Here is a 14,897-nt window from a genome sequence, read left to right as displayed (position 1 = left end):
AGAGCTTCTGAGCCAACTGGCTGAGATGAGTGGCAGGGATGTAGAGAAGTCCTTGTGACCAGGTGGTCCCAGCTCCAGGCCAGCTCCTCAGGCTTTGAGTAGCCCTCATTTTAACTGAAGTGCATTGTACAAATATAATTTTTGTTACATGCCATGACATGAGAAAGATGGGGCATCTGATTTGTGCCCTCCATGCACACTATTCTGAGGTGATTTTTCTTGGTCTTGGGTTCATAGATTCTGTGAAGAAGGTTTGTCGTGCTGGACTAAACTGTTCACAAGGAGTTCCCTGCACCGGAGTGTCAGTAAGGGATGGAGTTGGCGGATCAACTTCCTGGACCTCAGGGTTTATGGAAAGTCTTAGTGGAAAATAAGGTTGAGGAATGATTATTGTTGATGACCTTAAATGGAAGACTCTTTACACCTCATCCTAAAAGCATGGAGAGCCCTCAACATTAGTGAGGAGGAGAATGTCTGTTTGAATTGGTCAGGGAAGCCAGTGAGGTAAAAGGGTCATTGATAAGAGGCAGGCATGAACTAATATGGCCTTGAATTAGCCTGGTAGGGAATGAAAGGCAGGGACAGGTGCCAGAGACACTGTGTGTGGAGATTGGGTGGTGATTAACTGGATACCAAGGGCTGAGGACAAGACATCTGTCTATCCAACAACTGGGGTCCTTTCCCTGCTGGGCCTGTGCTGTGCCCCTGGGTTCTGGTGATGGGTGAGATGGCCTATTCCTATCCTTGGGGGTCTTACCACGAGACAGGGCAAGATGCCCTGGGAAAGAGGACGGGTAGGCAGGAATATGTCTGAGAGGTGGCAGCTGAGTGAGGACTGGAAGGTGACACAGGTCCTGAGATAGTGGGTCTTTGGTTTTAGGGATGCTGAGTTTGAGCAAAGGTGAGATGAGCTGAGTCGTGGAGAGGGTGGTCTGAGATGTGTCTACTGCCTGGGAGAATGGGAGTATTGGTCAGATAGCCTAACCTGTGGCCCTTGATGGCTACTCCCTGTTTCCCTGGGCTGGGAGAACACAGTGGGTTGAGGTGTGGAGGTCCTATGTGACCATCAGGACCTAGGACCCTCATGAACTGGAGGGGTATGTCTTTGATCCTGGCACATCTCAGCTGGCTCTGGAGGCTGGGTGCAGAACTTGATTTGTCCTTGTGTTTCCTCTTCCCCAAACTAATAGTGCTTTGTGTTAGATGGAAGTTTGATAAATAACAGGCAAAAGAATAAATATCTGAGGGACTATCTCATATATGAATTTGGTCTGCTCTGGAACAAGAATGAAGTAGTAACAAATGGATGGAAATTAGAGGGACATAGCCCTTAACTTAGCCTGAGAAGGAGCTTTGTGGCAATTAGAGGGACCAGGAAGAGGCTCGATGTAATTTCTGTGTCCTGGGAGCTGGTTGGTAACCAACATTTTCTAGATTCTGAGGATTTTCCAGCTTGAGGTTTTGGACACTTTTTCAGACAGACCTAGAGTGATTATGATGCCTCTCTGAAACATCCACATGAATTATTCCAACAGCTGCTGCTTCCTAGTTTGAGAAAGTTTCCCTACTTCATGCATTGCTCAAATGTTTTCAGATCCTGGCTCTTCTGGCAGAATTCAGGGAGAAGACAAGTGGGTGTCCTGCTGAGTGACAGTACTGGTGTTGAGAGTAGGGAGGGGTTGTCACAGGAAGGAAAGGGGCCTTGGGGATTTGGTACTTGGGAAAAAAAATGACTTGGGTCTGAGACTAACATCTGCCTGGTGATGACCAAGACATCATCAGGGTCCTGATTTTGAAGCCAGGGGTGGGAGCGAGGAATCAGGTGAGTTAGGTGATGGCAGCAGCTTGGTGCCTCATAATGTAGAGCTGGGAGGGCCAGCACATGCTCTGCCCACTACCCACCTTAGGAAGCCATCCCTATAGGGCCTGGGCTGTCCCCCAAGCTCCACGTCCCCTGGGCCTTGTGTCTTCCGCTGTTCTTACACTCTTCTTGGCTGTGTCAGTGGCCAGGGGATCTGTCTTCTTCCCACTGGTCTGTGTCTGCTCTGTTCCCCGCCATGTGTGAGTGCTCTGCTGTTCTAATGGAAGGAAAGAGTAAGTCTGTGCATGTGCTCCTTGCCAAGGACCCCTAGTTTGCTGTGTGGCATGCTAAGAGTGTGGTTGGCTTGTGTGTACATCTCATTGGAAATGAAGATGAAAAGATCCTGTTTTCTGGCCTTGGGGGCAGTTTTGTTTATTTGTTTGTTTGTTTAATTGAAGTTTTGTTGATTTACAGTGTTGTGTTTCTGGTGTACAACATAGTGATTCAGTTATACATATATATTCTTTTTCATTATAGGTTATTACAAGGTATTGAATGTAGTTCCCTGTGTTATACATTAGGACCTTGTTTATCTATTTTATATACAGTAGTTTGTATCTGCTAATCCTAGACTCCCAGTTTATCTACCCACCCCACTTCCCCCTGCTGGCTGTGTTGATCAGGTCCTTTAAGCCCCTTCTCTTGGCTTGTACCCTTCCAAGTTAGGGGCTCAGAAATACGTGCTTTGTCAACCTCTGAGGGTTTTAGCGTCTTTTACAGAATGTTAAGATGCACACGAGTCATGGAATTTGCTGTTTCGTCCGTGGGAAAAGGGTTTGCACAACAAGGGTCACTCCTCCAGGAAGTTTCCAGCAATTCAGTAAAGGCCTAAGTTTTAGTGTACTCTTAGAAGAGGAATCGAGGGTGTGCTGCTCTTTGCTTTAGGAAGTTTTTCCAGAGTCTTTGGAAAGATCCAGCCTTAGGATGGTTTCAGAGTCAGGTTGTCCTGGAAGGTGTGTTAGTTCAGATTTGAGCCTGGGCCTGGGAGATGGCTTATCTGGGTCTGGATCCCCATTTAACTTCTTAACCCTGTGACCCTGGCCAATCACCTTGACTTCTCTCAGCCTCAGTTTTCTCATCTGTCAAGTGTGGGCATCAGTGGCAGTCTCTGTGTGAAGTGTGAGTGGGAATAGTAGTACCCCGTGTGAAGTGTGGGTAGCATTGGTAGCACCTCATTCTGTGGTCATAAGGATTAAATGAAACCAAGCATGTAAAGTACTGGCACTACACTTGGCACCAAATGAAGAACTCAGTAATTGTTAGCCACTGTTGCACTTTTCTTTCCCTCCTTTAGTAACAAAATCTCTTGTCAGTGTGTTAAAGATGATTCTCTGGATGTTCCTGATATTGTCAGTAGTCTTTTCTGTGGTGGTTTGAATCTGTGTGCCTAGCAGTAGCTTTTTTTGTGGAGATGAGATTATGTTCATCTATTTATTTATTTACTTTTTTTTTTAATGAAGGTACTGGGGTTTGAACCCAGGCCTGCATGCCAAGCAGGCACTCTACTTACTGAGCTGTAACCACCCCTCTGACGAGCTTTCTCAAGAGTAAGGCCCTCCCCTCCCTGTTCTACCAAAGCCTGATAAACACTGACAAGGAGTCCTGAACCTGAACCCTCACCCTAGCAGTAGTGTCACGGGTCTTGGGGACAGACCTATGGGGCCTGGGTCTCAGGCTGGATCTTGGTGCTGGGTGGTTGGGTAGGACCTGGGTCTGTATGAGGCAGCTGGAGATAGAACATGGCAGGAGGGTGGGCCTTAGAGAAGGCCAGAGGGTCCCCTGCAAGGCTGGCCCAGTAAAGGCCGGGTGAGTGAATGCCCCCACCCTTGCCCCTGTGGCATTGCCCCTCTTTCTCCTTCCTTGCCCCTTTTGGCCTGTGCTGGCCTTGCGGCTTCCTTGCAGAGAGGGCTGGTAACCTGGGATATGAGGTGACTTCCCAGGAGGTGTCCTGCTTGCTTTGGCTTGTACTGGCAGGACTGTGCTTTGAGGATATTGGGATGAGGTGGACTTTGTGGGCTGCTTGAGAACCTGACCCCACTTAAGACAGTATTTCTCTGGGATGTGTGGTCTGCTTTCTCAACAACTGACAGTGGAAGTGCACATTTGCCTTGAGGACAAAGTGCATGCTAGCCTGGTGTGTGCACATGGGCTTGTGCATGTGCACGTGTGTGATGGCTCTGTATGTGCTTGCGTGTGTGTGCGGGACCTAGTGGCTGGAGTTGAGCCTGACACAACCACTCTGGTGTGTGCAAATGAAGGAAAGACATTTCAGTCCGTGATGAACATGGGCTTTGTGTGGCAGAGTCCTTCCTTTTGTGGGGCCCCTGGCTTACTCTGGGCTTGATGCTCAGGTACAGGCAAAGTCCCACTGAGGGCACAGCACAAGCCTGTGTGGTCCTTGCAGATTTCTTCAGACCTTATTTTAAGGCAGAGATTCATGTGACATTTTCATTGTACCTCACGGCCACATCAGTCTTTTTTTTTTTTTTTTTTTCTTTTCCCTCCTCTTGTGTCTCAGCTGACCTCTCAACTGGAGAGGGGGCTCCCCAGGGTGAGGGCACTTTTTCTCTTTCACCACTTCCTCCCATGGGTGCAGGTCCCTTCCATATTATCTTTTTTCTCTTCTTATCTGGTTTGGTGAAGATTTTTCTTATAGCTCCGCTTGTACAAGATCTTTTGCTAGAGTTCAGTAGGTGTTCTGTGAGAATTGGTCCACTTGTAGATGTATTTTTGATATATTTGTGGGAGAGGGTGAGCTCCCATACTTCTATTCTGCCATCTTGAAGCCTCTCTGAATTTTCTCAAGGCACATCAGTTTTAGTACTGGACTCTCTTATCAGCAAGGAAAACTCTGACTCAAGGCAGCAGCAGCCAAGCATATTTAGAAATTCTGGTCTCTTTGCCATTGCACCCCAGGAGGCAGGCCCTTCACTTTTCTAAAGCTGCAGTGGGGGTTGGGAGTTTGGCCTTTGCTGCTTCTCTCCTCTTGGAGCGGGCTTCTCCAGGTGTCTGACCCCCAGAACAGTTTCCTTCCTGCTTACTCCCTAGATGCTGGCTCTTTGGCCCAGTTGAGCAGAACTCTTCTCAGCCAGCAAGGCTCTGTGTCTGCCCAGTACTTCCTCTCCCCAGTGTGAGGATAAATGATGGGAAATGTTCATGCAGGCTGCTGGGAAGCTCTGATGGCCTAGAGAAGCCGGGTATAGCCTACCCTCCCCTCTTCCCTGCCTCTTCTGAGACTTTGGGGAGGCTCTGCTTCTTCCATCCTGGGCTCAGTCTGCCCTATAAGGGCTGAGGGCAGTGAGAACAGTTTGACAGTTCTCTGAAGCCCTCCCTGAGGAGCCACTCTATTCCTGACATCCTCTGATCATACTTTTATTGTTGGACACATTGTCAAGGAGATGTGGCCTCTTTTCATGTCCTTTCTCAATTTGCTCTTAATTGGCTTGCATAGTGCAGGCCATGATTTAAGATAGATGTGGCCATTGTTGCGGTTTCTTCCTTAGAACTTTCGCAGCATTTTAGTCAGTCACACAGTTTTTGTGATGGTTGTGATACATCATCAGAGTTTGTGGCAGTGATGAAGCTTCTGGGGCTGGGAGCTGGCTTATTGGCCTGGACATTGCTGTGAGGCCTTCGGACTCCTGGGCTGAACACGTGGCCTCAGTCTGGCCATCAGTGCTGCACCATTGCTCTAGTCACGTCTCAGAAGTTACCAATTGATTTTGACTGTTTGACCTGGCCTCTGATAGACAGTCAAAGAAACTGAATTCTGCCTCTTAAGGAAGCTTGGTTGCTCAGATGATTGTAGGTTGTTTTGTATTTGAAGACCTAGCATTAGATTGGATTTCTAGAATTCTACCAAGGCCTCCCTCCTGTCCAAAATTCAGCTTGGGGGCATCTGGAAGTTTTGTAGGTGGATGACACTGACCTTGCCACTTGCCTGGATACTTACTAGCTGCCCTGGATTTGGATCTAGGTGGACCCTTTGGTGTTCTGGAAACTACCAGCTTATGTAGACCTTGGTCACTCCTTCCCAGTGTCCTGTTGCCAGCCTGGAGGATCAAGATGGCAGAGGCCACCTGAGGCTCCAGGTCTGTCCAGCTTCAGTGGGACTGCTGGTGGGTGCTTTCCTCAGCAATGAGCAAGCAGTAGCCTTGCCTCCTAGGAAGTACCCAAGTGCCACAGGGACTCTTCTGGGCAGAGGTGAGGAGTGGGGTTTGGAGATGAAAACTGGAGATCTCCCCCCTGGCTGTGTGGGTCTGCCCAGTTTACATTTCTTTGATGATATTTCTGCCCATCCTACCTGCTGCTCCCGGACCAAAATGTCTTATCTTGGACCTTACAGGGATAAGCTATGTGAACTGCTATAGGTAGAGTTTGTTTGAATTTCAGAACCATGAAGCTTTTTCCTTTAAATTATTTATTTATTTGTTTGTTTGTTTATTTTTGTGGCGGGGAAGGTAATTAGATTTATTTATTTTTGGAGGAGGTACTGAGAATTGAACCCACGACCTCATACATGCTAAGCATGCACTCTACCACTTGAGCTATATATACCTGCGCCCCCCTCCCCAAGGTTTTTCCTTTAGCCCAGGTAGGTCTTCATTTGTATACTGTGGAGCCAGCACCGAACGCTGCTCCTGCTGCTCCCTCACTGCTCTTGAACAATAGCACGTTTCCTCTTTTTTATTCCAGTTCTGGAAAGTAAGATACTGGTTCTTAAACTTGTGGGGAGCACCTGCCCTAGGTTACCAGACTGCACTGGATTTAGCTTCTTGTTTGCCAGGACCACCTGTTTGAAGATGGCTGGTGAAGAAGTAAACTGGGCTCAGAGTACGGCTTTCATGTTGCTCCTCAGAGAGACTTGGGATAATTTGCTGGTCTTTGCCCTTCCAGGAATATGCAGATCAGGGTTGGTGCCTGTGCCATCACAGAGAGTTGGGGTCTCTCTTCTTGGCATGGAGATGGTGCTCAGCTCGTGGCTTTGCTTCCACCTTCCCAGCACACACGAGCCCACGGCCACTGGACTTGGGTTGAGGCAGCACGTGGCACCTGTGGCCAGGGCTGGAGGACACCCTGTCCATTGGTGAAAGGATTCTTGCCTTTCCAGGAGATTGCCTGTGTGATACATAAGGTGTTGCTTTTTAAAAAAGAAACTCAAAACTTGCCAGAATAGAATGGCTGGAGGTTTTATTTCTTGACGTGAAAATAAATGTGAATATAGCTAATACAGCTAATACAGCTGGTTGAGATGCTGTGTGACATGGAGGCTGCCTTGGATGGTGCCTTGTTGAAAACGAGGCCCACTGCTGTGGGAACCTCCTGTTCAGGCCTCCTGCTACAATGGAGGTCTTCTGCAGTTGGGGCTTTTTGTGATCCTCACTCTAAAGTTTTTCTGTTCTAACTGGTCCTGGAGACTCAGTTGCCCCCTCAAACTTCCCTCCCTCCTTGTTAATCCTCTCAGGAGGACCCTGCATATTTTGCAGTCACAGGTCACACAGGGACATGTCTGTTTGGAAAGGAGACTGACTGCTTCCCAAGCCAAACTATGTAGAGAACCCCAGAAAATCATTTTCACCCCTCTCCTTATTCTGGAGCAGTTAACCAAAGTGGCAGTTGGGGTGCTCTGGGTGTACCTATCTGAAATGATTGGCAATGAAATGCCCTCCCTCTGTGTGAGTTGGGTGCCTCATGTGGGATCACTTGGTGTTACTAGTTTTCTACACAGCGTCCACTGACTTGGCCAGTGTGGTGACTCCCCTGGGCCTGGCTCTGCCTCACAACATAGGTGGGCTTGGTGCTCACACCTTGATGGGGGAGATGCAGTGCTTTCCTCTTCAGTTATGTTGATTGGTGGGTGCACTGTTTGGACTAGTTGTCTGTGTCTCCCTTGTCTAGAGTTTGACCTGTTTGGAACTCAGGGCTCATACTCCCGGTAGGCCTGTGCAAAGTTTCTTAAGTCTAGCTCTCAACTGCTCCAGGGTGTAGGTTTGGGTTGTGCTGTGATATCTCTGGGTTCCACTTACAGGAAAAGATTGTGCCCAAGATGAGCTAGTCATCTTTGTCATTCATCTGACAGGCATTTCTTGACTCCCTTGGTTCATGCTGTGAAATGGGGCTGGAACGGGTATGTCCTGGGGAGACAGAGTGCTTTGGGAGGTAAGAGCTGGGGTGAGACAGGCGTACTTGAAGTCCATCTGAGGTATTAGATGCCGCTTTCATCTCACTGTTCTAAGTCTTTCCAGTACCTTTTTGTGCAGTTTATGTGGGGAGTGGAGGAAAGGAGTAGTTGATAGTGGAGCATGTCAGGGACATGGCTGGTCTGGGAAGCAGGGCTCTACAGCCATATTTTGGCTGTGGGTATACCGGGCCTATGGGATTTGTTCTGTACACACTTAGGCCCCAAAAGGTTATAAAATGATTTGTTCTGCCTTGAAGAGACATTATGCTGAGTGAAATAAGCCAGACAGAAGAGGACAAATAGTGCATGATTCTACTTACATGAGACACCTGGAGTAGTCAGATTCATAGAGAGAGAACAGAAAGTAGGATGGTGGTTGCCAGGGGTGGGAGAGTGGGGAAAATGGAGAGTTAGTGTTTAATGGGGACAGTTTCCGTTTTGCAAGGTGAAAGAATTCTGGAGATGGATGGTGATGGTTACACTAAAGTGTGAATGTACATATCACTGCTGAACTGTACATTTAAAAATGGCTAAGACAGTAAATTTTATGTTATATCTATTTTACCACATTAAAAAAGGAAACCTTTCTGAATTCAGAAATACCCTTCATCCTTACAGGAGTTACCCTCCAAGAGTTAAGCCTAGGAAGAAAGGAACAAAAACTCACATTTTGTCTACCTTATGCCAGGTACTAGGGGATTTAAAAAAAAAAGTATGGTTCTAGAAGGCTCATTGTAACATCATCTTGGGAGCATGATTCCGTGGGTGTTCTTTGGTTCCCAGGGATGGGGCCTGGATGCACTTCCTCCATTTGGTAGGGTGACACAGAACTGGGGTCTACAGGGGATTTTGGGAGAGCGGTGTCCAGGAACATTTGAGGTCTTCTTTGCTGCAGTGCTTAGCACAGAGATCGCAGGTATTCCTTGTTCTCCTGTGGCTCGTTGTTAGAGAATTCCCTTAATACGATGCATATTGGAGGATATACACAGAGGGGAGACATCAGTTTGTAGGTGCTTGTTACTAAGACAAATTATTTCCTCTTTTGTTCTTGTGACATTTTCTTCAGGGTGTCCTTTAATATCCTAATGCCCAAGTGCTAACCACTTCAAACACGTACCAAAGTCTCAGACTTGTCTAGATGTGGACATGTGATTTCTGGGCATTGTAAATATGGTTTATCTGAAGTTTTGAACTGCCAAGTGGACTGCCTGGGCAGCTGCTGGTGAGCGAGTATGGAAACGCTGAAAGGAACCTCGTTTATAAGGAGTCAGAATATTTTGAGGAACAACATTAATCACATTAGTAAAAGTAAGAACTAGTTGCTTCTGTTTGAGAGCCTGCCTGGAGCCAGAGCCTATCACTTTGTACTTGGGATGGTCTCGAGGCCTGAGGGGCTGGGTGGGCTCCCACGGCTGGATTTGGCCGCAGACTGGATGGACTGTTGAACTATCAGGAGGGCAGGTGGTGGTGTGGGATTCATCGTGGGACTTGCTCATCAGCATCGTCAGGATGGTCTGGTGGTGTGAAAGAAAGGGATGCCTGGAATGTTCAGGAGAGAGGAGGGATGTAGTGGAGTTGAGTCTTCAAGAGGGCAGGGATCTGCTGGAAGGATTGTTGCTGGGTTTTTTAGGGAGGGAGGGATATGGGATCTTGGCAGTAGGAAAGGGAGGGGAGCGCAGGGTGTGGGTAAATGGGTGCTGTGGTAGCTCACACTACTCAGCGGTGACAGGGGAGGTGCTTCCAGATACAAGGCCATTGAGGCTTGTGGGACCCTCCAAGCACCTTTCTCCAAACATCTGTGTGAGGGAGGTGGGGAGAGCTCCCTGCTTATAAGTTCTGTCCCCCCTCCTGAAACGGGCTGTGATGATGCTGTGGCCTTGCCTGTCTCCATGTTGCTTCTTTCTGATGTTGACTTGATATTCTAATTAAGGATAGAGTTTATATTGTTATGTTTTTGCGTCGTTGATGGTGGAAACATAGTGGTTGAGTATTTATAACTCACAGAGGATGCCATTTTGCCATTTCTTCCTCCATGCCTCGTTGGGCCTTGGATAAGGAGATGAACAAGAGCCCTTTCTCTTATGGAGTGTAGTAGTTTGGGGGAGAGAACCTAGTGGGATGCTTAATGTCAAATGTCAGGATAAGCTATTCCAAGTGATGGGGCTGTAGTCTTCAGGGATGGAAGGGGAGAGGGTACCTGAGTAACATGTTTTGAGTCTGAAAGATGAGTAGGGGAAAGGAAGGACTTTCCTGGTGGTGAGAACAGCATGTGCAAAGGCCCAGTGGTGGAGGCAGGCAGATATGGTAGGTATGACGAATCAAAACAAGGCCAGTGTGGTTGGAGCCAGGAGCATGCTGTGTGTGTACATACATATGTGCATACTAGATGACTTCATAGGGTCACTTGGGCCTTAACCTTAACAGACAGCGTTAAAGTTCATGGTGAGGTGTTGGGAGCATTGCAGGGGCGGAGGGTTAAGGAGCTTTAGGAACAGCTGCATTGGCACAGTGTGGGGAGTGGACAAGTCAGTCCCTTGGTGAGGCCATGGTTACCTAGTGAGACCATGGTTACCGTGGCTGAGGCAGCACAGGTAGGGACAGACCAGAGGCCTGGAGAGCACATACTGGGTTGTTACCCCAGTAGAAGCTTTGCCTCGACAGTGGAAACCAACCACCTCTGGTTGCCAAAATAGGCTCGTGCAGCCGGCCTCACTGCCAGCTCCTTGGCCCTCGTGGGGCTGGTTCTTTGCTTCTCTCGTCTGCCTAGTCATGCTCTCCCTCACTCTGTGGGGAATATAGGGTTAATGAGGCCCCGTGCCTTGGGGAGAGCAGGTACTGCTTGGTCCCCAGGGGCTGACGTGTAGCCAGAGCATCTCTTTGCTGTCCCTCTGCTTTGACTTGTTGTCTCAGGCCTGCTGCTGTGCCTGAGTCACCTCTGTCCTCTAATGCTCAGCACAGCCTGTTAGGGCCACAAATTAGGTAGCCAGTATTTTTGACTTTGGGGCCGTATGGTCTTTGTCGTTACTAATCAGCCCTGCCCTGTAGGTGAAAGCAGCCAGTGCATACTTAAGTTGGCATGGCTGTATCTCAGGAAAACCATTCACCAGAGCAGGCCCGGGCAGTAGTTTGCTGACCCCTGAAATAGGGAATAAACTCTGGCCCAAGTTAATCCTTCCCTCACCAGGAAGTACATGTTGGAACAGTGTCACCTTGGGGCTTCCTTGAGATAATCCACTCTTGCCCTACCTCAGTTTCTCCCTTTCTGATGATTGGGCTGGCTAGGGAATTTCTCTCCTTGACAATTAGCAGTACAGTTGCTAAGACTGTTGGCAGAGAAGGTCTAGGGTGGCTGTTTTTAGGGGGTGCTCATTTTGTGTGGAACATGTGGACTTTGTGAACCTAGGGGTGGGAGAAGGTGAATGGTATTGTTGGGTTTCACCTTGGAGTTTTTTGGCTTAATGTCTTGTTCCCAGGACTGGATTGGAGCCAGTGTAGTAAATATTTGGGGGCAGATGCAATTGAAGAATTTTAAGAACAGGGCAAGTGTTTGATGAGTGCAGACTGATAGGAGGAGACCAGAGGTGTGCAGCTTCCATGGGGCCAGGCCTCAGAAGGGATGATGGGGCCCTCTGGGGTTGGGCACCTTGGAGAGCCCGGGTTTCCCTATCAGGTGCCCATGACCCCTGAGAGCTGTCTCTGGGTTGGCCATGAGCACTGCAACTTGAGCGTCTCTGTGGAACTGGAGCTCCCTAGACAGCAGCCAGTGTCTGGCCAGGGGCTCCTCTCCTCAAGTTAAAAAGGGAGCCAGCCTCACTTGTCTGAGCTGGGGAGGGTGAAATGGCAACAATGGACTTCTGTTGCCCAAAGTGCAGTGACTTGATTTCATGTAAATCACTAATCACTGCCTTCTCACCAAGCATGATATCCCTCAGATTGGAAATTCTTATGTTTGGGTAGGATGCAGACGCGGGGTGTTGTGTGTGTGCGCATGTAAGTAGAGTACCCAGGTGCAGGGTCAAAGCCAAACCATAATGATTTATCAAGGGAGCGGAAGAGTCTCTTATGAGTTGGTAATTGTGTACTTAAGGGTTACTTGATACTGTTTTAAATGTATGGGTTGGAAATAAAAACAGTAAAAGCTCTCTAAACCCAACCAGTGCAGGGTAATGGCAAAACAGCCCAAATGATATATCAGTGAATAGTGATTATAGTTTTAGAGAAATACGCCCAGTTCTGATGGTGCTAAGTGGTCTCTGCTTGGTTTCTGTTCCTTTGTGAATTTTGCACTAATTGTATTGAGGGGCTGCTGCTGTGTGAGCTCCTCAGATTGGTTCTTTCTCCCTCGATGTTTAACCATCTCTGTTCATTCATTCCATAAATATTTATTGAGCACCAGTATGTGTCAGACAGTGTTGTAGGTGCTTGAAATAAAATTAGGCACCAGGCAGACAGACACCACTTTCCTTGTGGCATTTATGTTCTTGCCAGGTAAGAAAGTCCATAGATATAGTAGCTGTGTTGTGTGGAGTTTGGGAAAGGGCCAGGGCCGTGAGGATGAAGGGGGCAGGGTGAGCAGGGTGGGCCTCTTCGAGGGAGACATTTGAGCAGTGATTTGGAGGTACACGGAGGAGTTAGCCATCAGGGGCAGGGTGATGGAGGAAGTGGGTGCAGCTAGCACAAATGCTCTAGCAACTACTGGTAGAGCAGGCAGTATACAGACATTTCTGAGAAACTGTGAAGCTGAATATGGACTAGGCGTTTGTTGACACTTAGGGATTATCATATGGTAGTTATGTTTTCAAAGGTCATTTTCAACTTGGGATACAAATTGAAGAATTGATAAAATCATGAAGTATCTGGGATTTTGTTGAAAATATAAAAGGACCCCAGGATGGGAGGGTGCCTGGTGTGTTGGAGGCCTGGCCATGTTGAGGCCAGCGTGGCTGGAGGAGAGTGGACAGGCCTCTGGGGCTAGGAGAGGATAGGGCTTCACTCTGAGTGAACATAGGGCCTTTGGAGGGTTTTGAGCTGAGGAGTGAAAGCAGGGGGTCCAGTTTGCAGACCTTTTCCTACCAAGGGGGGGAGGGTAATGTGGCTAGTGGAGGTGTGAGAGGTGGTTGGACCCCAGATATGTTTGGCAAAATCAGTCAGATTTCCTGATGGATTGAGTGATGGGTAGGTAGTCCGATCAAGAACGCAACTCCAGATTTTAATTTGAGTATCTTGGAAGACTGGATTTGCCATGAGCTGAGATGGGTAAAGCTATGGTGAAGCTTAAAAGTCTCAGGTGACCTTAGAACTTGCATGTTATATTCTGTCCCATGATGCACTGTGTGCATTATGATAGCAGATTAAGGTGACCTTCCTCCTCGCAGGGTTAAATTAACCCTTTAGGGAAATGTATGTCTTATGGTCTCGCTGAGTTAGGGTACTTGGCTCTTTGTCAAAAATCATTTGTCCACATGTGCATGGGTGTATTTTGTTCATCTATCTACTTGTCTGTCTTTATGTCCGTATTACACTCTATTGGTTGCTGTAACTTTATGGTATGTCTTGAAATCAGGTTGTGTTGTCTTCCAGATTTGTTTCTGTTTTTCGGTGTTTCACTGTACTAGGTCCTATGCATTTCCTTATAAATTTTGGAATTTATAATTTTTTTCCTGCAAAAAAGCATCCTTATAACTTTTGATTGGGGCTTTGACTCTGGATCAAGTTATGGGAGAATTGACACCTTCTGACCCATGGGAAGGTCCTCTATTTATTTAGGTTTTGTTTCATTTCTCCTAATGATACCTTACTGTAGTTTCAGGTTATAGGTCTTGCACATCTTTTTAAAGTCAAATTTATCCTTAAGTATTTCTCATTTATGCTAGTATTAATAGATTTTTTTAAAAAAGCTTTGAGTTTTGGTTGTTTGTTGTCAGTGTGTAGACATACTGTTGATTTTTGTGTATTGACCTTGAGTCTGAAGAGGGCAGGTGCTTGGAAAAGCCCAGGGCCCCTGCTTCTGAGACTTCCCCCTCTATGGCAGAGAGAAACCTTGGCTTGGAAGGTATGAAGGAACTAGGATTAATGGCATCCACTGTGTTTACCAGTCTGACTAGGGCCAAAAAGAGTGGCAGAAAGGGCCCCTCTCCCTAAGCAGCCCTGGTGGTGGCTGCAGCCAGCCAGCCCTGGGCCTCACTAAGGACGATGCTGTGTGTTCCTTGGTGCCCAAGGGTCTTTCCATAGAATTCACTGATACTTGCTTATTTTGCAAGTTCTCCTGTGAGAGTGTTTCTCGCCATCCATGAGCTGTGAATTGCTGTGAACCCAGTTTAAAAATAAAGGTTTCATATCAGAGCAACCTCCTGGTAGTCATGTGGATGCAAAGAATGACAACAGAGGTGATATTGACAATGTTCGGCAAGCTACAACTGACAGAACTGCCTGGGCACCTGAGATTTGGCTAGTTTGCTAGATTCAGCCTCTGTGCCCAGAGCCCTGGACATCTGACATCATAAAGGAGGGGAGTTCCTAGGGCCATACTTTCTCTGTGACCTTGGGAGAGTTCCTGAACATTCTTGAGCCTTAGTTTTCCTATCTGTGAAACAGGCAGCCCCTTCCTCCCTGGGCAGTGTAAGCCCTTTGGAGATGATCCCGTGGTGAAACTTCCAATTGCCCTGCAACAGTGAACCTGCCTCCATGTGAGAGGTGAAGTTTGCTTGTTCCCAGCACCTCATGCCCTCAGCTTCTTGAGGACAAACCCAGTACTGCCTGAAATGGTGGGTGGTTTCCTTGGGGTCTGTGTCAGGGAGTAGGCACTGGGAAGGAGAGAGATCATATCTAGAGAGGAAGACCTGGGTGACCCTGGGC

At 47.7% G+C, this 14,897-nt stretch overlaps 1 protein-coding gene across 9 annotated transcripts in view; it reads left to right on the top strand.

Moving 5' to 3' along the window:
• The window catches only part of GATAD2A (GATA zinc finger domain containing 2A), a 92,528-nt gene that overhangs the window by 20,925 nt on the left and 56,706 nt on the right, over positions 1–14,897 (top strand). The window lies entirely within an intron of this gene.

The sequence above is a fragment of the Camelus bactrianus genome, chromosome 22 (assembly GCF_048773025.1).
Source record: "Camelus bactrianus isolate YW-2024 breed Bactrian camel chromosome 22, ASM4877302v1, whole genome shotgun sequence".
NCBI classification, from domain to species: domain Eukaryota; kingdom Metazoa; phylum Chordata; class Mammalia; order Artiodactyla; family Camelidae; genus Camelus; species Camelus bactrianus.
This window is presented reverse-complemented; position numbering and strand designations above follow the sequence as displayed.